This window comes from Pelophylax lessonae, assembly GCF_965119305.1.
Source record: "Pelophylax lessonae genome assembly, chromosome: 10".
Taxonomy (NCBI): domain Eukaryota; kingdom Metazoa; phylum Chordata; class Amphibia; order Anura; family Ranidae; genus Pelophylax; species Pelophylax lessonae.
Genome location: NC_138777.1, coordinates 90,584,299 through 90,606,102, shown reverse-complemented (window position 1 = coordinate 90,606,102; position 21,804 = coordinate 90,584,299).

Genomic DNA, 21,804 nt, shown 5'->3' with positions numbered 1-21,804 from the left:
TTGAATGGTAAGCTGGTAAACAGTACCAGGCAGTTCAAAATAATTCTACCTCTCCTCTAGGGTCACCCTATTCTGATGATCCTGCCAGTTCATATTCTTAGGAACCAGAGTTTGGTCCTCCTGCTGCTCTTAACTAGAAATGGCTTCCTCCATTTTCTCCACCCCAGGGCCTAAATCAATTTTAGGGCTAACTGTAATCCCTATTCAAGAAGTCTCACCCTCATCTTCAGAGATATCTACCATAGGATGTGTTATTCTTTTTTAGAGTTCATCAAACATGGTCATCAAAGCAACCACAGTTGATATGATGGTTGTGGATGGTTTTTCATACAATACTGAAACTGTAGTAGTCTTCATTTCACTGGTAAGTGTAGAGGTCCAAACCACAAGGTAAGTTGAGTTGCATGCTGCATAAAAAACAACAGAGCGCCTTCATCAAGGCGTATCATATCTTTCTTGGGAAATATATGCCACAGACATTGGACCCTGGAACCATGGACACAGAAATGTTGGATACTATTGACTCTGAGTGCACCAAAAGACTGGATGAGATTGTATTGGTATTATTATTTTTAATAAGACGCTACACCTACATGGAGGCACTCTCTTGTGTTTGTTTTTTATATGTGCATTAGGATCTCAAGGCCTACTCTGAGAGGATCTGCATCCATTTCACCTGGTGTTCCCTACCACTCTCCTGGCCCTCTTATGTGCCCCTTTCAATGACGGTTGGGTTCTAGTAGGGCAATAGCTCATTCATTTTCTTTGGTATCATAATGCGCTGGACCTACTGGTAAGTACCGTATATACTCGAGTATACCACAAAAAGATGGGAAAAATGATTGACTCGCGTATAAAAGAAAAAGAGAGAAACGAGGCGCAAACACCTAGTGCATTACCCGTGGTCACTGTTAATAATTTTAATAAAATGCCAAATGCATACTCACAGACATGAAGATAAAAAGCGTGTTACAAGAATCCACCATGCATAAACAGGAACATGTCCTTGAAGTCAGGACCGCTAACGCGTTTCGGGAGTCAAGCCCCCTTCCTCAGAGCTCTACAGGTACAGGAGACAGGAGAATGCAGGGTGGCTGGCATGGTACAGGAGAATGCAGGGTGGCTGACATGGTACAGGAGAATGCAGTGTGGCTGGCATGGTACAGGAGAATGTAGGATGGCAAGCATGGTACAGGAGAATGCAGTGTGGCTGGCATGTACAGGAGAATTCAGGGTGGCAGGCATGGTACAGGAGAATTCAGTGTGGCTGGCATGGTACAGGAGAATTCAGGGTGGCAAGCATGGTACAGGAGAATTCAGTGTGACTGGCATGGTACAGGAGAATGCAGTGTGGCTGGCATGGTACAGGAGAATTCACTGTGGCAAGCATGGTACAGGAGAATTCAGTGTGACTGGCATGGTACAGGAGAATTCAGGGTGGCAAGCATGGTACAAGAGGTTGCGGGCATACTAGAGCGGCTGTCTCACTTACCTGTTCCAGAGGCGCCTTCATTTAAAAAATGGCGCCGCTCGGCCCCGACACGTCATTGCGCACGCGCCGCCGCCGCTCGGGACAGCTGATATACGTTCGGCTATTTCCGGCCTGTCCCGAGCGGTGCCGGCGCATGCGCGGTGACATGTATACGCCGGGCGGCGCCATTTTTAAATCTTAAAAACGTCGGAGCGGCCGATAATTTTTTTTTTTTTTGTTGACTCGAGTATAAGCCGAGGGGGACGTTTTCAGCACAAAAAAATGTGCTGAAAAACTAGGCTTATACTCGAGTATATACGTTATGTCTTTCTTAAGTTAGTAGCTTCTTTTTGGATAATTTAACATTTAAAAAAACGTGAAAAAAAAAAAACGTCAATGACTTCCATAGAACTGTTTTCCCAGAATGTGGTTAAAAAAAAAACTGGTGCATGAGAGTTTAACCATTTTGTCTCATTGTCGGATTTGCCATGAGGAGTGCTGCAATGCTCACTATTCTTGCCATATGGTAGTTTTACTAAACTATGTTTCCATCTAAGGATCTGATGGACTAAATTTTCCCCTTTAATTATTTATTTATATTCTCCTACTTTGGTTTTCCTACTCTCCCAACGAACCCTCACACTATGATCATTCCTCCTTTTAATACCCTGATTCTACCTTAGTGACAGTGGCTGCACCACCATAACAGGGAGACTTAGCTAACAGGGGACTCCAACCTGTATCATTCTTTCTCAGCAGAAGCAACGACCAGCTTCTTTCTCTACAGCCTCCACATAGTCCGGTGAAGGCATAAAAGGGTGAAAACTCCTCTCTTGACTAGCACCAATTCTGGGCGTGGGTGGGTTCACGCCAAATGTTCCCACCCGTAAAAATGGAGCAAACTCAAACTGCAAGTGAGACCCGGTTCACACTGATGCGAGTGCCGGGTTCGCATGTAATGTCGGAGCGCACTGCTCCGACATTACATGCGATCAGCTGTGCGGTGCGAGTTTAGCCATACAGTTTGTATGGCTAAATTCGCATCGCACCCGGTGCAAACACGCACAGGAGGCATTTTTGCAGCCGCATCAGGATCGGATCGCACAGCGGTTCACACTTGTGCGATCCCATCCTGTGCGAACTGCACGATCGCACTGCGATATGCGATCAAACTGGGGGTGTCGTTAAGATTACATTGACACCCCCAGCGGATCGCATATGGCAGTGTGAACTGCCGGGGGTGCGTGTGCGATGCGGGAAAAGGCTGCGAATTCGCAGCCTTCCCGCATCGCAATAGTGTGACCCGGCTCTGAAAGGGAAAACTGAGTACATTTTATGCTTAGACATCACTTCTGCTTAGGTACAGTCAGAGCCGGGTCACACTATTGCGATGCGGGAAGGCTGCGAATTCGCAGCCTTTTCCCGCATCGCACACGCACCCCCGGCAGTTCACACTGCCATATGCGATCCGCTGGGGGTGTCAATGTAATCTTAACGACACCCCCAGTTTGATCGCATATCGCAGTGCGATCGTGCAGTTCGCACAGGATGGGATCGCACAAGTGTGAACCGCTGTGCGATCCGATCCTGATGCGGCTGCAAAAATGCCTCCTGTGCGTGTTTGCACCGGGTGCGATGCGAATTTAGCCATACAAACTGTATGGCTAAACTCGCACCGCACAGCTGATCGCATGTAATGTCGGAGCAGTGCGCTCCGACATTACATGCGAACCCGGCACTCGCATCAGTGTGAACCGGGTCTCAGTCTGATTGCAGTCCACCACATCCCACAGAATCACAAAAAAACAACAGAGATTTAGTGAAAATACTACATCCTTACATTATCATGAAAACATGGTTTAGTATTTGCACTTAGTGTCCAGAAGACAGATTGCATGTTACAATGTGAAGCATACTGTATATAGCTAATGTTTTGTATCACTCTACCACCATCTAGTGGATAAACATTAAACAATCTAAACATGGAGGTCCATATGTTACATGAGTCTAAAAAAACATATTTAGAGCCTTTTTAAATAAACTTCTCATTATTTCATCAAAACATTGACTGTGATGTCACACTAATAACTGACATTACATAAGTAAGCATGACTTAATACTGACTTTGACATCGTAATACATACTATGTAATCATAATATTGAATTTGACATTAAAATAATGGCTGACAGTACTAATTCGATTCTGTGTGCCCAACCAGAAGCCCTTACCGTGAGGAGGTTTTTGTGCTTACTCAGGCCAGTAAAAGAAAAACAAATCTTAAACTGGCTTGTAATAGTCAAATGATTTGATCTACTTCTTTCATACTATCTGTGCTGTCCATTATTTTTTTTTTCTTTGTGTGGTTTTTTTTTTCCTCTGATGTTTTATAATGCATTTTGCTGTAAGAAATATCAAATGTGGCACAAAGGGATATAGGGAACACAAGCACGGAAACACTGATTTGTAAAAGGGCACTAACAGTAGCAGTGCTCTCTGGAAGTTTTATATGACATTTCTCTAGTGTATGACTTTTCTACTAAAGCTTGTGCCCAGTCCCCAACAACTCCTACAGAATTGTGCAAATATGGAAAAATTGTTTTTTTTAGGTGGTAAATATGAAGGAAAAGGTTATAGATAAAATATATAATTTTATTCATATAAAGGTAAAATGTACAACAATAAAAGAGACATTGCTTTACATATGCTGTGCAGTTTTTCTAATTCACTCTACATGTTTCGCTGTGATTTAGCTTCTTCAGGTGATAGGTATGGATACTGCATATGTAAACACTACAAAAAAAATTGCATATGAATTAGTTACAAGAAGAAAAAAGACAAAATTCACATCAACCTTTATGCTATAAATACAGTGATTCGTACATTAGTAAGTCCTCTGGAAAGAATAGTCCAGTTTCTATGCATCAAATGATAAAATATATCAGACCCATACAGAAGACATAAGTAATTTAGGTGTTCAAAACCATAAAAAACATGGAGGAAGCACAAAAGGTCCTCCTGTGCTTCCTCCATGTTTTTTATGGTTTTGAATATATATATATATGGATGCGGTTGTGGTTAGTTGACTCTAGAACTGATATTTAAATATTTATGTAATTTAGGTGTTGTTATGTAGATATCAGCATACCACAGGGAGAGATCACCCAGGGAGTTTCATGCCTAAGGAGGGACATATTGGTATAATAAATAACACAGAGTTACTCCAAATGATGTGCATGCCTATCAAAAACCCAAAAGGCCATACCTACCCTAAAAAATGGGGCAGTTGGAATTGAGAGCAGTAAAACGACTCTCAAGACTTTCATAAATCCTGTTTGTGATTATACAGTGCCTTGCAAAAGTATTCGGCCCCCTTGAACTTTGCAACCTTTTGCCACATTTCAGGCTTCAAACATAAAGATATAAAACTGTAATTTTTTGTGAAGAAATAAACAACAAGTGGGACACAATCATGAAGTGGAACGAAATTTATTGGATATTTCAAACTTTTTTAACAAATAAAAAACTGAAAAATTGGGCGTGCAAAATTATTCAGCCTCCTTAAGTTAATACTTTGTGGCGCCATCTTTTGCTGCGATTACAGCTGTAAGTCGCTTGGGGTATGTCTCTATCAGTTTTGCACATCGAGAGACTGAAATGTTTGCCCATTCCTCCTTGCAAAACAGCTCAAGCTCAGTGAGGTTGGATGGAGAGCGTTTGTGAACAGCAGTTTTCAGTTCTTTCCACAGATCCTCGATTGGATTCAGGTCTGGACTTTGACTTGGCCATTCTAACACCTCGATATGTTTATTTGTGAACCATTCCATAGTAGATTTTTCTTTATGTTTTGGATCATTGTCTTGTTGGAAGACAAATCTCCGTCCCAGTCTCAGGTCTTTTGCAGACTCCATCAGGTTTTCTTCCAGAATGGTCCTGTATTTGACTCCATCCATCTTCCCATCAATTTTAACCATCTTCCCTGTCCCTGCTGAAGAAAAGCAGGTCCAAACCGTGATGCTGCCACCACCATGTTTGACAGTGGGGATGGTGTGTTCAGGGTGATGAGCTGTGTTGCTTTTACGCCAAACATAACGTTTTGCATTGTTGCCAAAAAGTTTGATTTTGGTTTCATCTGACCAGAGCACCTTCTTCCACATGTTTGGTGTGTCTCCCAGGTGGCTTGTGGCAAACTTTAAACGACACTTTTTTATGGATATCTTTAAGAAATGGCTTTCTTCTTGTCACTCTTCCATAAAGGCCAGATTTGTGCAGTATATGACTGATTGTTGTCCTATGGACAGAGTCTACCACCTCAGCTGTAGATCTCTGCAGTTAATCCAGAGTGATCATGGGCCTCTTGGCTGCATCTCTGATCAGTCTTCTCCTTGTATGAGCTGAAAGTTTAGAGGGACGGCCAGGTCTTCGTAGATTTGCAGTGGTCTGATACTCCTTCCATTTCAATATTATCGCTTGCACGGTGCTCCTTGGGATGTTTAAAGCTTGGGAAATCTTTTTGTATCCAAATGCAGCTTTAAACTTCTCCACAACAGTATCTCGGACCTGCCTGGTGTGTTCCTTGTTCTTCATGATGCTCTCTGCGCTTTAAACGGACCTCTGAGACTATCACAGTGCAGGTGCATTTATACGGAGACTTGATTACACACAGGTGGATTCTATTTATCATCATTAGTCAGTTAGGTCAACAATGGATCATTCAGAGATCCTCACTGAACTTCTGGAGAGAGTTTGCTGCACTGAAAGTAAAGGGGCTGAATAATTTTGCACGCCCAATTTTTCAGTTTTTTATTTGTTAAAGTTTGATATATCCAATAAATTTTGTTCCACTTCATGATTGTGTCCCACTTGTTGTTGATTCCTCGAAAAAAATTACAGTTTTATATCTTTATGTTTGACGCCTGAAATGTGGCAAAAGGTCGCAAAGTTCAAGGGGGCCGAATACTTTTGCAAGGCACTGTAGACTTAAATGTTCCTCCAGATAGGTAATCGGGCTGCAAGGTGGCCACTTTCACTCTTGTGGAGTCTTTAACAAAGAGGAAGAGATAATTAAACTCTCAAACCAACCATTAGTATGAAAAAGCAATGACTTGGCATACCCAGGTAACTTTACCTATTGTCTCCTATGTAACAAGAAAGTGGTGGCCATACGTTGTTAACTCCTACAGAATGTTTGCAGTCTCTCTTAGGCCCCTTTCACACGAACGATCCAATCTAAACCGCCTGTCAGTTTTTTTAGTCGGACATGATAGGATCCTCCATGCATCCCTATAGGGCAGCGGATGTCAGCGGTGACATGTCCGCTGACACCCGCTGCCATCCGCATCCGATCCTGTACGTGAAATCCGGACGGATGGAAACCCTATTTTCCATCCGTCCAGGGGATCGGTTAGGATGGGATCGGATGAGAGCGGAGGCGAACCGTGTGAAAGAGCCCTTAGGCCTTTTGCACACGACACTCCTGTTTGAGCATCTCGCAGCTTGAAAAAGCTCAGTACATTCTTCAGTAAAAACAAAATAGAAAAATCTGCATTTTTGGTTAGTAATTTAAGCCTCAATGCACGCAAATACATACGAATACGCACAAATACATACAAAAAAAAAATCTGGAAAATGTAGATTCTCAAACAGGAGTATTGTGTGCAAGAGACCTAATGGGCTGTATTTTAGCAAAAAAAAAAAAAAAAACTGTACTGAGCTTTTTCAACCTGCAGTGTGCAAGAGGCCATAACCTGTGGTATGTCTGCCATCACTGACCACCTATTGTAGCATGCCTGTAATCTCTGTCACCTACAGTATGTTTGCAGTCTCTGACCACCTCTTGTAGCATGCCTGTAGTATCTGATCATATCCTGTTGCATATTTGCCATTTCAAACAGCTTACATTCACTTGATACTATATGTGGCTATTTAGTCAATTTTACCTAATTTACCCTTTATTTACCTTTAACCATAATCATCTCTAAATAATGCCTTCCTCCCCTTTTCACTTTTAGCTATAGTTTTTTGTTAACCTTTATATTCAATTAGAAAAAAAAAAATAAAAATAGGAAAAAAGTGCATTTATTGGGTTAGAAAAAAACTTTGACATGATTTGGACCAATAACATAGTTTTAGGGGTCTATTTATATCAAATTTGCTTTGCAAATGTCTCAACATTTATGCACGCAAAGCAAATAATACCTATAATGTTTGTAATATGTGTGCAAGGTTACATTTATTTATCTGAGCATTTCACAAAAAATGCATGCCATGCCTGCAGTGCCATTTACTGTTAAATAGCACCTCAAATGCGGCAAGCAGATGCATGATCTTACGTGTGAGAAATGCACATAAATGCATGTACAGAATCATGTAACGCCCAAGAAGGTACATTACTAGTAAAAAAAAAAAAATAAAAAAAAAAAAATCCATAAAATATCCCATAGTTTGTAGATACGATAACTTTTGTGCAAACCAATTAATATACCTTATTGGGATTTTTTTTAACCAAAAACATGTAGCAGGATACATATTGGGCTAAATTGATGAAAAAATTAGATTTTTTAAATGTTTTTATTGGATGTGTTTTACAGCAGAAAGTAAAAAATATTGTTTTTTTTGTTTTGTTTTTTAAATTGTTGGTCTTTTTTGGTTTATAAAATAAAAAAACGCAGAGGTGATCAAATACCACCAAAAGAAAGCTCTATTTGTGGGAAAAAAGGACATCAATATTATTTGTGTACAGCGTCGCAAGACTGCAAAATTGTCAGTTAAATTAACGCAGTAGCGCATTGCAAAAACTGGCCTGGTCATGAAGGGGGGTAAAACTTCTGGAGCTGAAGTGGTTAAAGTGGTTGTAAAGTCAGCAGGTTTTTTTTTTAATCTTAATGCATTCTATGCATTAAGATAAAAAGCCTTCTGTGTGCAGCAGCCTCCCTCAGCCCCCCTAATACTTACCTGAGCCCTATCTAAATCCAGCGATGTTATAGGAGTGTCTCAGGGCCCGGGACTCCCCTCCTCATTGACAGAGACATCAACACGGCTCCATTGGCTCCTGCTGCTGTCAATTAAAGTCAGTTAGCCTATGGGGAGAGAAAAGGGGGCATGGCCGGGCCATGGCCCTGTCTCTGAAGGACACAGGGAGCTGTGGCTCGGCTCAGGAGCCCCCATAGCAAGCTGCTTGCTGTGGGGGCACTCAACAGGAGGGAAGGGCCAGGAGGGCCGAAGAGGGACCCAAGAAGAGGAGGATCTGGGCTGCTCTGTGCAAAACCAACTGCACAGAGGAGGTAAGTATAACATGTTTGTTATTTTTAACAAGACTTTACAACCACTTTAACCATAAATTTCTTGTAGAAATGACTAGAAAAAATATATATAAGGTGATAAACCCTAAGCCCCGGTTCACACTACTGCGTGTGCGGGGTTCGCATGTCATGTCGGAGCGCACTGCTCCGACATGACATGCGATCAGCTGTGCGGTGCGAGTTTAGCCATACAGTTTGTATGGCTAAATTCGCATCGCACCCGCAGCAAACACGCACAGGAGGCATTTTTGCTGCCGCATCAGGATCGGATCGCACAGCGGTTCACACTTGTGCGATCCGATCCTGTGCGAACTGCACGATCGCACTGCGATATGCGATCAAACTGGGGGTGTCGTTAAGATTACATTGACACCCCCAGCGGATCGCATATGGCAGTGTGAACTGCCGGGGGTGCGTGTGCGATGCGGGAACAGGCTGCGAATTCGCAGCCTTCCCGCATCGCATCAGTGTGAACCGAGCCTTAACCTGCACAGATTAATAAAAGTATAAAGAAACAAATATGCGCAAATAAATAAATAGTGGCAAAAAACAGTTATAAATTAGCAGTGTGGGAGTGATTCCATATTAGGAGCAGCAATCAGCACATAAATGTGAGAAATGACAAAAAAATACTTATTACTAAATATATGATTGCGCATTTCTTGTAGAAATGCACAGATAAACAAACATCAGAAACCTTAATACATTTTGCACAGAGTGCCTAATTGATGTTTTAATACTTATTTTAATTCCAAACATTGAACAAACAAGCAAATACAGTTGAAAAATGTACATGAAAATATTTTACCTGCCATAGAAAATTAGATTTTCAGCAGTCTTTTGATCCAGGCACCCCTTCCTCCAAGCACAGCCAGGTCCTTGACCTCCATGCAGACCTGGTCCAGAACCAAGCCCATTCTGTGGCTGGATAATAAATGAATAATGACATGCTGATGAGGTCATCCCTTCAAGCATGTTTAGTGTGAAACCGCCAGGACAGCGCAAAGGAATAATGAAGGTGTTTGGCTCTAAAATGTAGACATTCCTGCCGAGTTATTGCATAAAGCTTTCGGAAAAAAAACAAAACTGATTCTGTTATCAATGATTCGAAGCTTTGTTGCATCAGTAAGCGCCCTTTCATACGGGCGATCCGATCAGATCCGCCTGTCAGTTTTTTAGGCGGATCTGATCGGATCCTCCATGCAGCTCTATGGGGCAGCGGATGTCAGTGGTGACATGTCCGCTGACACCCCCTGCCATCCGTGTCCGATCCTGTCCGTGAAATCTGGACGGATGGAAACCCTATTTTTCCATCCGTTCAGTGATCGGATCGGATCGGATGAGAGCGGACAGGCGGTCAACTCTCATCTGATCCCCCATAGAGGCTCTGCAAGCGGAGATGGAGCTGTCATCCGCCGGCTCAGCGGGGATCGGCGGATCGATTCCCGCTGAGCAACACGGATCCCCCTACGGAGGCGTGAAAGAGGCCTAAAAGGTATTCTGAGGCATTTCTTTACAACAGCGAGATAGACACAGGTGTTTTCAAAATACAGTACCAAATGGCAACTGTGAAACCATTTAACACATAGGAGCATTGGTGTCCATTGGTAATAATATGCATCATAAATTGAGTTTAGCTCAGTCTTCAAAGAGGGAGTTCAAAGACCTCCCTGAATTGTTTTAACAATGTAACAGATTCCATGTTGTTGTGGAATCATTTAGTACCTACAATGTGAGTTTTTTTATTAGGCCCCTTTAACACATGCTGTCTGTTTGTCCGTTTTTCATCCTTCCATTGACGGATGAAAAAGGGACATTAATGCATCTCTATGGAAAAACAGATGTAAATGGATGATCATCTATTTACATCAGTGGTCATCCGCATCCGTAATCATCTGTCTTTTTAAAGTGATCAAAGCTCTATTTTTTTCCGTTAATAAAACTGATCGGACAAAAAATGAATGTAAAGGGACAAATGGTCAGTTTTTCAATTCCCTTCTATCTCTTATGTGTTCTGCCTTTTTTTCTGTCACCTTTTTTCTGATTGTGGCCTTCACAGGTACCAAGCATGTTTTTATTTTCCAGGAAAAAAAAAAGGATTAAGACAAATGCAACATTTCTATCCTGTTTCACAGTCATCTTATCATGATTCCATAGTATATTGACACCCTTTCTAATTAATTGCTTTATAATGTAGTGTTTACGCCCATAGGAGCCACTGTTTTCTCTGTTCCCTGTTCCCATAGCTTATAACTGTAAGTAGCACCATTCTCTCCGACACACTCCGGCTGAAGAAAGGATATTTATTGCAAAAAATATATGAAATACTATAATAACCAAGGGAATGGAAACAGCAATAACTCCTAATACAAATAAGTAAAACAGTAGCAAAATAGAGCATAGAGTTGATACATGCAAATGGGCCAGAGAATGACCTCTAAATACTATAATAATGCCTGGTACACACAATGAGATTATTGGACGAATGACCATCTGTTTTTCTTTTTTTTTTGCACGCTAGTCTCATATACAAAAATTAACCACTTTACCACCGGATGATTTTGCTGTCTTCCGTCCAGGCCACTTTTTGCGATTCGGCGCTGTGCGACTTTAACTGACAATTGCGCGGTCGTGCGACGCCGTACCCAAACAAAATTTACGTCCTTTTTTTCCCACAAACAGAGCTTTCTTTTGGTGGTATTTGATCACCTGTGCGATTTTTACTTTTTGCGCTATAAACAAAAAAAGAGCATTTATTTTGAAAAAATAATATTTTTAACATTTTTCTATATGAAATTCCCCCCCAAAAAAATGTAAAAATCGAATTTTTTGTAAATTTTTGGTCAATTTGTTTTCTGCTACCTATGTTTGGTAAAAAAAAATCGCAATAAGCGTATTTTGATTGGTTTGCGCAAAAGTTATTGCGTTTACTAACTAAGGGAAAGATTTCTGTCATTTTTGGTGTTTTTTTTTTAACGCGTAATGGCGGCGATCTGCGATTTTTTTTTTTGCGGGACTGCGACATTGCGGCAGACAGATCGGACCCTTGACTGACATTTTTGACACTTTTGGGGGTACCAGTGACATTACTACAGTAATCAGTGCTATATATGCACTGTTACTGTAAAAATGACACTGGCAGTGTAGGGGTTAATTTTATTGGAGAGGGAGGGGTTAATGTATGCCTGGTGCTTACTGACGTGTGGGGGGGGGTGACTTTGTGAGACAGGGACAGATCGGACTGTCCAGCTATGCTGAACAGTCCGATCTGTCACTCCCTGTCACTATGGAGATCCGCCCGCTCTGTTTACACAGGCGGGCGGATCTCCTCACTCGATTCCCCGACGATCGGGGCAGAGTCCCGCTGTGACTGAATACAGGTCTACGTCGCTGGACGGGATCGTGCCACTTTGCCGCAGTACGCTCCATGTGAGCGGTGGGCAAGTGGTTAAGAGGTCACTAAAGTTATGAAAATTCTTGTACACCAGAATCAAAATTCAGAAGTGATGTCATGTAATGTATTTGTATTGTATTTTCAGACAAAGACTGTACCAATTAAACTAAAATTGGGTTATCTGGTATCGTACGAGAAACATTTTCATGTTTGTCCCTTCAAATAATATTGGATGAACTGTCGGGATCGGCTCTCGAAATCTGTGTATTAACCATCATAATATCATTCGATCGATTCGAAAGGTGTATTTTCCGTCCGATTTTCGAATCGTGTGTCCATGGGCCTTTAGGAAGGTCCTGTCTAAGAGCAATGCTAAGATAATAGTTTGGCAGCTTATGTAAAACCCTTTTTCCTACTGGCCAGTATGTTGGGGCCCAAATCTGGCATTGGAGCTCCCAGATAAAGTTCCTCCAAACCCAGATGTAGGGGCCTGCACTGTGCCCCAAGCAAAGAATTCTGTTTCTCTTTCATATAGTGCAGTAGGGTATTGCCAGCAACCTTATACCAACTCATAGGTTGATGACCTGTCTCCTCCTGCTCTCTCTCCGGGGCTCAGCAATGTCTGCTGCAGTGACATCCACGCTCAGGAGGTGACACCAGGCTCAACAGTGGCATTCCCCAAAACCAGCAGGTGTCTGCTACTCAGCCTCTCTGCACTCGCACCTCAGCAGTAACAGCAACTTGGTACACCGTGTGTGCTCCACCAAATCATCTGTGAGACTGCCTCAAGTTTTTTAATAGTCCCTATTTTTTCCCCACAGAGCTCTGATATTGCTGGGATATGTAGTACTAGAACCAATCTGTAATACAGGCTCCATCTCCCTGGGAAATACATTCGCACAAGTCATAATTGCTCCCAGCAGGCTCTGCTCTTCAAGGAATGCACAGCAGCTCAGTTTCCTCTTCCTCTGTTTTTCCCCGGATGATAGGCATTTAGGTTTTCCTAAAGCTCTCTCTGTTGCTCATCCCACCTCTCTCTCCCTCACCCCCTCTCTTTCACCCCTCTCTCTCCCCACCTCTCTTTACCTCCCCTCTCTCATCCTTCTCTCTCTCTCCCCACTCCCTCTCTTTCCTGTCCCCTCTCTCTCTCACCCCCCTCTCTCACCTTCTCTCTCTCCACCCACCCCCTCTCTCCCCCCCCCTCTCTCTCACCCCATCTCTCTATCACCAGTGTTAATTTTGTCACCAAAAACATTTTCAGCGGCCTTTTTAAAGTGACGAAAACAAAACTAAAAGTATACCACACTTTTGTCCACTGATGAAAACTATGATGAAAATCAATTCAATTTTTGTTAACGAACAAAAACAAAATTAAAATGTTAGGAAGGGATGTTTACCTTGGTGAGCTTCTGGTTTCCACAGAGCTCCACCTGTGTAGAACCGTGAATGCTTCTGCTCCCAGCAAGCCGACAAATCTGTAGAGTGCTTAGCAGTTAGCATTGCTAGCATTACAGGCCCCTTCTTAGACGACCGTCCAGGGCAGCACTGTGCATTATAGGCCTCCCAATGAGACACCCACTCCCGACTCATGACGATCGTCCAGAGCAGAGAGCACTGTGAGTGTGTACATTACAGGCCTCCCCTCAGACCACCTTCCAGAGAACTGTGTGCATTACAGGCCTCCTCTGACCACCAGCATTCAGAGCACTGTGCATTACAGGCCTCCCCCAGACAATTATCCAGAGCACTGTGTGCATTACAAACCTCCACAGACCACCATCCAGAGCACTGTGTGCATTACAAGCCTCCACAGACCACCATCCAGAGCACTGTGTGCATTACAAGCTTCCACAGACCACCATCCAGAGCACTGTGTGCATTACAAGCAGTGATGGAAGTAACTGCGTTAAAGTAAACGGCGTTAATTAACGCAGTTACTTTTGAGGGTAACGAGTAATCTATCAGATTACTCGTTCTCTCCCTGTAACGCCGCTGCCGCTACTTTCGGCTGCGTTACTGCAATTACATCTACTGCCACCAGATGGCAGTAGATGTAATTGTAATTCCCCCTCTCCTCTATGACCGCTGTCTGCGGTACAGGAAGTAGAAGAGGAGGAGACTCAGCCAAGGAGACACTCGGCAGATGATGATGGCTGCAGAGGGGCGGAGATGATGGCTGTGGAGGCGGAGATGAGGGGGAGATGCAATGCTCTAGCAGAACCTGCCTGGCTACATATCCATGGAGGGTTCTGCAAACTATGGAGATGACTACAGCGGGCGGGGGCAGATCGTTTTTCATGCTATGGAGCTGCGGTATAGAGTACGGGGAGATGCACTGCTCTGGGGGGGGGGGGGGGGGGGCTAGTGGCTACATATCCATGCAGGGCCCTGCAAACGTCAGGAGTTGGGGGGGGGGGGGGCTGCAGATGAGTGTGCATTGGCCCTGTTTAGTAGTGGGATGGGAGTTAGTTGCTGGATGGTGGATGGCAACCAACTCCTGACGTTTGCAGAGCGGAATGACCACACAAGACAATTAACTCCTTATCATCAGGCACCTTAAGGCTACGTTCACATCTTGGCGTTGCTATTTACAGGCGTTTTTTAGGTGTTTTTATGGGCGTTTTTAGGTTGATAAGTGACCAATGGAAAAAAATAAAAACGCCTGTAATCTGCCCAAAAAGAAGCTTATGTTCTTTTTTGAGCATTGGGCGTTTTGCTTAAAATGTCAAAATGCTCAGATGTGAACAGGGGCCATTGAAATGAATAAGATTTGTCCTGTCGGGCGTTTTTTGAGCTGATCCTAGAGCAGAAAAACGCCCCAAAACGCCTACATGTGAACTTAGCCTTAAAGTACTATGTAACCAGCAGGCACTACCTTCAGCCCCTGAAAACCACACCCAATCCTTGCTGTGGGGCGCATGTGAACAGGGCAATAGAAGGAACTGTCCTAGAAGGTGGGCAGGGTAATTTTTACTGGGAGGGATTAAAAGCATTTGTGCTGGGCGATAATTTCGAGGCAAGGGCATGTGCAATAGGAGGAGGTGCTTGTAGGGGGGATTTGGGGGTAAAATAAGAGAATTTATGCTAGAAGGGGGGTGTGGGAGGGGGATTTTTGCTGGGAGTGGAGCTTAGGGCAGGATTTGGGGTGGTAGGGGGGATTTGGGAGGGTAAGAGGATTTTTGCTAGAAGGAAGGGGGGAGGGTTGGGGGGAGGAGGATTTATCCTGAGGGAGGGAGGATTTCTGCTAGGAAGGAAAATTTGTGCCTGGAGGGGGAATTTAAGTGGTGGAAGAAGACAATTTGTTATAGAAGGAGAGATTGGGGGAGTATTTGTGCTGCAGGGATGATTTGGGGGTAGAAGAGGATTTGTACTGGAAGGGGAAATTTGAGAGGGACCTGGGGAGAAAGGGTATTTATACTGGAAGAGAGAGAGGTATGTGATGGAAAGGTGAACTTGGTGTGTGTGTGTGAGTGTGTGTGTGTGTGGAAGGGGGGGGGGGGTTGTCCTGGGGGGATTTGGAGAGGAAGGAGGTTTGTACTAGAAGGGAAATTTATAGGGGCAGAAGAGGATTTGGATGGGGAAATTGTGCTGGGAAAGGGGGATTGGACTAAAGAAGATTTATGCTAGAAGAGGGGGAGGAATTTCTCAGGAAGGGTGAGTGTGCAGATAAGTGCTGGATTATTTTTTTTTTGGGGGGGGGGAGGGTGTGTATTTTTGCTGAAAGGGTTGGGGACAGCATTACCTGTAGGAGGAATTTTGCAGTCTCCTAACCCCTACACTGTATGTTACACACCCCTGCACGCTTTTCATTTTGTTCTCCTGACCTTACTGTGCATTACATACTCCGGACCCATGCACTATATCTATTACACACCCTGGAGCCCTGCACTCTGCATAATGTATTCCTAAACCCAACACTGACTGCAGCACTCTGCATTACATACTTCTGATTATTGAACCCATTGCATTACACACCATCTGACACCTGCATTCTGCCTTACTCCTGCTCTATATACACTAAATTTTACATTATATACTTCTTACCAAAGTGTTCATTGTGTACACGGTTGCAGGTTGCTAAGCAGTCCCTGACTATTTTAATGAAGTTCTTTTTTAAGATCAGCTCAGACAAAGTGTTATCTCTTTGTCTATTTTCAGTGTGTACAAAACCATATGTTGCAGAAGCTTTTTTAATTTTTTTTTTATGATTGTACTGAGGTTTATATGTGTCTGTGATACTCTTGCTCATGACAAAGCTGTCAAAGCATATTTTGCAGGTACAAGGAAACACGAGTTTTGTTTAACTATACCCCTTAAGCACCTCCCACTGTTAACAGTCTGCCCCCACCCACTTTTTTGAGTGCTGCAGGCTTACATCACCCTCAAGTGTCCCTCATTCTCAAGTTCTAAAGTTGTGAGGTATGGGTCATTGCTCAAAGCGGGGGGCACAAAGCTGGCTGCACTTGGCTACACATATATTATGCTACATAAGAACCAGTTCCACACACACCAACAATACAGGCTTAGTTTAGGAGATGGCATTTTAGAATTTATTGCTAAAAACACTTGAACAGGAGAGGGGTTCAGGGATTAGGATACTCCAAACAATGGCAAAAATAACAGGAGGACAGCTTCTCACTAACCTTCTCTAAATAGCCTTTCCTGGAGGTAACAGGGGATGGCAAGTATATCTAGGACTCGTAAAAGCAATCCCAGTCAATATATCATCCTCTGGCACTTAGTTTCCTTCTAGCACTTGCACACCTAAGAGTCCACAGCAAGGTATTTACTCACAATGTAACAGGAGCTGGCTGCCACCCACCTCTACAGAAAGTTCCTCAGTGAGTCCTCTACAGAAAGTTCCTCAGTGAGTGAGACAAAAGATCTTTCTCCAGACCCAAACTCATACTGGTCATTTGACTCGCCCAGAAGCAGGTGAGAAAAATTAACAATCTAGCAAGGAAACCCTGACCAGACAAAACAGTAGATTACTGCTCCACTGACTGCAGCCAAAAAGTAAATTAAGCCTAACAACCCAACTAAGGCCCCTTTCACACTATCTGTCTGTTGGACGGATTCCGTTTTTCTCAGCGGGGGATTGAGCCGCCTGTGTGAAAGGGGCCTAGAGGAGGGCGCTACATTTTTTGAAGAGCTGCTGGTCTAGTGATCTTATATCCTAAAGCCTTTTTTCCTAACACTAATCCTCACACTCACTCACCTTGTAATTTTAAAACTTGAAGTAAACTCCCCTAATGTAAAAATGAACCTAGCTCTGCCATTGTGGTAAAAGGCAACAGGCTCATGGATCTCCCCGCCCCTTCCCCTTTCCCTGTAAATACTTCCCTATCACCCCATTTATCAAGTAAAGAGAAAATCCTTGTGTAAGGGCACTCTACCCACTCTAAAATGACAATGCCCAGGCCTGCTCATGATTGGCCAGTCAGGACACGGCACTGCATGTTAGGAAGGTGGGAAAAAGTCATACGACCCCCATACCTCGAGCTACCGAGTATGTCCCTTTATTAAGGGGAACAAACAGAGCTACGGGAGAACCAAAATTAGAATAAAAAATGAGTGTGAGGAAGGGGCCATCAATAATTTAGGCCAATAATTTATTATTTTTGACAGGCAAGGCCAAAAAGCACAGGTTTCCTTTAAATTTGTGTTTATTTACTTACCACTCCTACTCAAGGATCCTCTATGCCAAAGGCCAACCCCTCCCTGTTTAAAGATACCCATGCCAATGTGCTGGCATTGAAATCTGCTGAATCATAAAAATCCTCATAATAAATGTTATCAGTGTTCTCTGATTTTGAATTTTTGTACAGTTTTTGTTAGAATGTAAATGGGTTGGATCCTCTGTCAGGCATGTATTACTCTGTGTCCTTGATGGGGGGGTATATGGAAATCTCTTCAAGGGGGTCACAGAAAGTAGTGTAAACCTTTAGAGAGGGTCTAAACTGGGGGGAAGCAAGCTGTTAATGATGATCGACTGGTCGAAGCGCGGGGAGCCGACAGGTGGATCGTGAACACGACTCTGCCTCCCCCCACCCTCTGCCGCTATCATTTGCAGAGTGGGAAGCGGGAGGCAGCATAGTGCTGAATGGGGGGTGGGAGCTGCCTCAGTGATTGGTTGCTAGGTGGTACTAGTTTATAAAATGTTAACTCCGGCAGCTCCTTCTCCCACCTTTCACCCAGCACTATGCCATCTCCTGATGTCTGCTCTGCTGTACACACGCCGGCAGATAGGAAGTGCTACCTACACTACCTACACAGCACTGTGTGTATGTGGGGGGGATGATGTGAAAGGGACAGAGAACACACTGTTGGAGGGGGACAGAGGACACTGCAGTGGGGGGGGGGGTGCCAAAGGACACTGCTTTGGGGGAGGAAGAGGCAGAGGACACTGCTTTCAGGGGGCAGAGGGCACTTTGTGTATGGCAGAGGACACTGCTATGGAGGGGTAGAGGACACTACATTGGGGGGGGGGGGGGTAATGGGAAGAGGGCAGAGGACACTGTTTTGGGGGATAAAGGACACTACAGGGGGGGGAGGATGTGAAGGGGCAGAAAACACTACTTGGGGGGACACTACTGTGGGGGGAGAGGGACAGAGAACACCACTATAGGGGCCGAAGATACTACCATGGGGCGGTAATGTGAAGGGGGCAGAGGACACTGCATCGGGGGGACAGGATACTTCAGGGAGGACAGGATACTACTGTGTGGGGAGGGGGCAGAGGACACTACAGTGGGGGTGATGTGAAGGGGACAGAGGACACTGTATCGGGGGGGGTACAGAACATTACTGTGGGGGCAGAGGACGTTACAATATGGGAGTGATGTGAAAGGGGCAGAGGACACTGGGTTTGGGGTACAGAACACTACGTCTATGTCTTTTAATTGTGAGCTTTATAATTTTTTGTTTTTTGGGGGTTTTTTAATTTGTTTTTTTAAGGGCACCACATAGAGATCTTTGATCTCAACCTCTGAAAGGTAATTGGTTAAATATGGTATGCGGTGTGCCATAGATCTCCAATACAGTATAGTGTATGACAAGCCTAGATGCAACAGGACTGATTTACTAAGAAAATAAAAGCCGCTCACCTACAAAGGGGAATGTTTATGTTGCCAGGTAATTGTTAGTGAATAATGTGAAACTGTGTTAACTAAAAATACCTAATCACGTGTAGGGATGGACTCAGGCATGTTCGGATCCTAGTCCCAACCCACCTGAGCAGTCCCGCCATGAAGCTGTCACTGCACACCTCCAATCATAGGCATCATTTGTGTATCAGTTGTGGATTTTTTTAAACTGATTCATGACAAATTTTCCCATACATGTGTAATAATATCTCTCACCCACAGGTGGTTTCGTGAGCTTTGACGTCGTGTGTAAAGATGGCTGCCGCATATCCAATTGACCATGTAGTTTTGGGGGAAGTGCAACCATGTGTTGCTGACCTCACTCACAAAATGACCTGTTAGTGGTCAAGAGGAATAAATACATCCTGTGGGTGGTCTCAGGTATACAGGACTATAAAAAGAGTCCATAGCAAGAGGAATAGGCTGTTTTTTGGATCTTTGAAAAAACTAAGCATGCAGCCAGGATTTCTTTTTGTCCTGTTCCTCTAGCTATCCAGTGTAAGCTGTTAACATTCAACTACCAGAGCTAAGTATTATTTGATATTTTGGGATATTGGGAATAGGAGTGTATGTTTAAGTTGTGGTATTTTGTGTAATGTTTATGGTAACTTTTATGTATAAGAAGCTATATGTATTTTGATATCCAGTAAAGTTTTGTTTCATGCTTTTTATCAAAACAGTTTTTGGCGTGTCTGTTCATTTTAAATATTCACTAGATATTTTACGTGGCTGTCCAGTATACCTTCATTATAAATTTTGTTGTTCCCACATTTGATACAGTGTTTAGTGCAGCTGCAGGCTGGGAAATGCCTCACTGCCTATGAACCTCGGTTTCCACTAGTGCGGCTACGAAGTCGTGCTACTTCTAGCACGACTTCGTAGCAAAAGTAAACCGCGGCTTCAGTTAGACTTGTCCCTCATATATAGAGGGAAGTCGCGCTCAAAAGTAGTACACGATTTACTTTTGAGGTCGCGGCAACTGAAGCCGCGGCAGTGGAAACGGTCCCCATTGAAAACAATGGGTTTTGACTTGCTGTGCGACTTGACATGTGTCAAGTCGCACCGCAAGTCGCACTAGTGGAAACCGAGCCTGATTGGCGGTGTGCCCTGGGGGTTTGCGCAGGTGGGTTGGGACTACGATCCAAACACACCTGAGCCCACCCCTTATCACGTGGTAGAAAAACAGAGATAATTAGGTAAAGTGGTGTCTAGAATAGGGTCGGTAAACCAATGCGCTAAGCAGTATTTGCAGTATAGAAAAAACACAAATAATAAAGATAAAATGAATGAAAGGCAATAGCAGCCAATTTCTGTAGTGTCACCACATACAAAAACAATAGTAAACAGGATCAGATCAGCACTAAAGCAAAAAACAGCATATAAATAACATACAACAAATAAGGACCATCAAATAAAGGCTAGTGTTCAAGTATATAAAAAGTGCATAAAAATGAAGTGCAAAACATGCTTATAAAAACACAAGTGAATAATAAAACCCACATAGTGCAATACAAGTGGAATAACAAGAAGTGTAATAAAAGTCTATCAAAGTTTGTGAAAAAATATCAAAAATGTATATAAGTCCATAAAAAATAAGTAATGGAATTCAATGATAAAAGTGTCATCAGTGCAGAGTCCCAGAAAAAAACTAGCATTTATCCACCAATGAGTGCAATGGCTGCTCACCTCAATAAAGAATAATATGCGCATTCATAATAGACAATCCAGTTGTGAGAATTCCTCCATAGCAGTAAAAGATCAGCTCATGAAAAACAAAAAAGCATCTCCATGGTGTATGTAAAAGCAATATTTAATAGTAAAAGTAGTAACTTACAAATAAATACACGATTGCCGGTAAGTATCAGGTAGGACCACGGAGCCCCCAGATCACACAGTGTGTCAGAATGTAAATTTCTGGTCTCGGCCGAAAAACTGAAGAGACGTCACCTGGCTCCTCCCGACACCTTGTTACTACTTTTACTAGTAAATCTTGCCTTTTCATACTACACCATGGAGATGCCTATTTGCTTTTTATGAGCTGATCTTTTACTGCTATGGAGGAATTCTCACAACTGGATTGTCTATTATGAATGCGCATGTTATCCTTTATTGAGGTGAGCTGCCATTGTACTCATTGGTGGATAAGTGCTTGTTTTTTTCTGGGACACTGCACTCATGACACTTTTATCACTTAATACCATTGCTTATTTTTTATGGACTTCTATACATTTTTGATATTTTTTCACGAACTTTAATGGACTTTTGTTATACTTCTTCTTCTTTCACTTACCGGTATATTGCACTACTTAATGTGGGTTTTTATTATTCATTTTTGTTTTTATCTAAGCATATTTTGCACTTTATTTTTATGTGCTTTTGATATACTTGAACACTAGCATTTATTTGTTGGTCCTTATTTGTTGTGTGTTATTTATATGCTATTTTTTGCTTTAGCACTGATTTAAACCTGTTTACTATAGGTAAACTGGTATTAA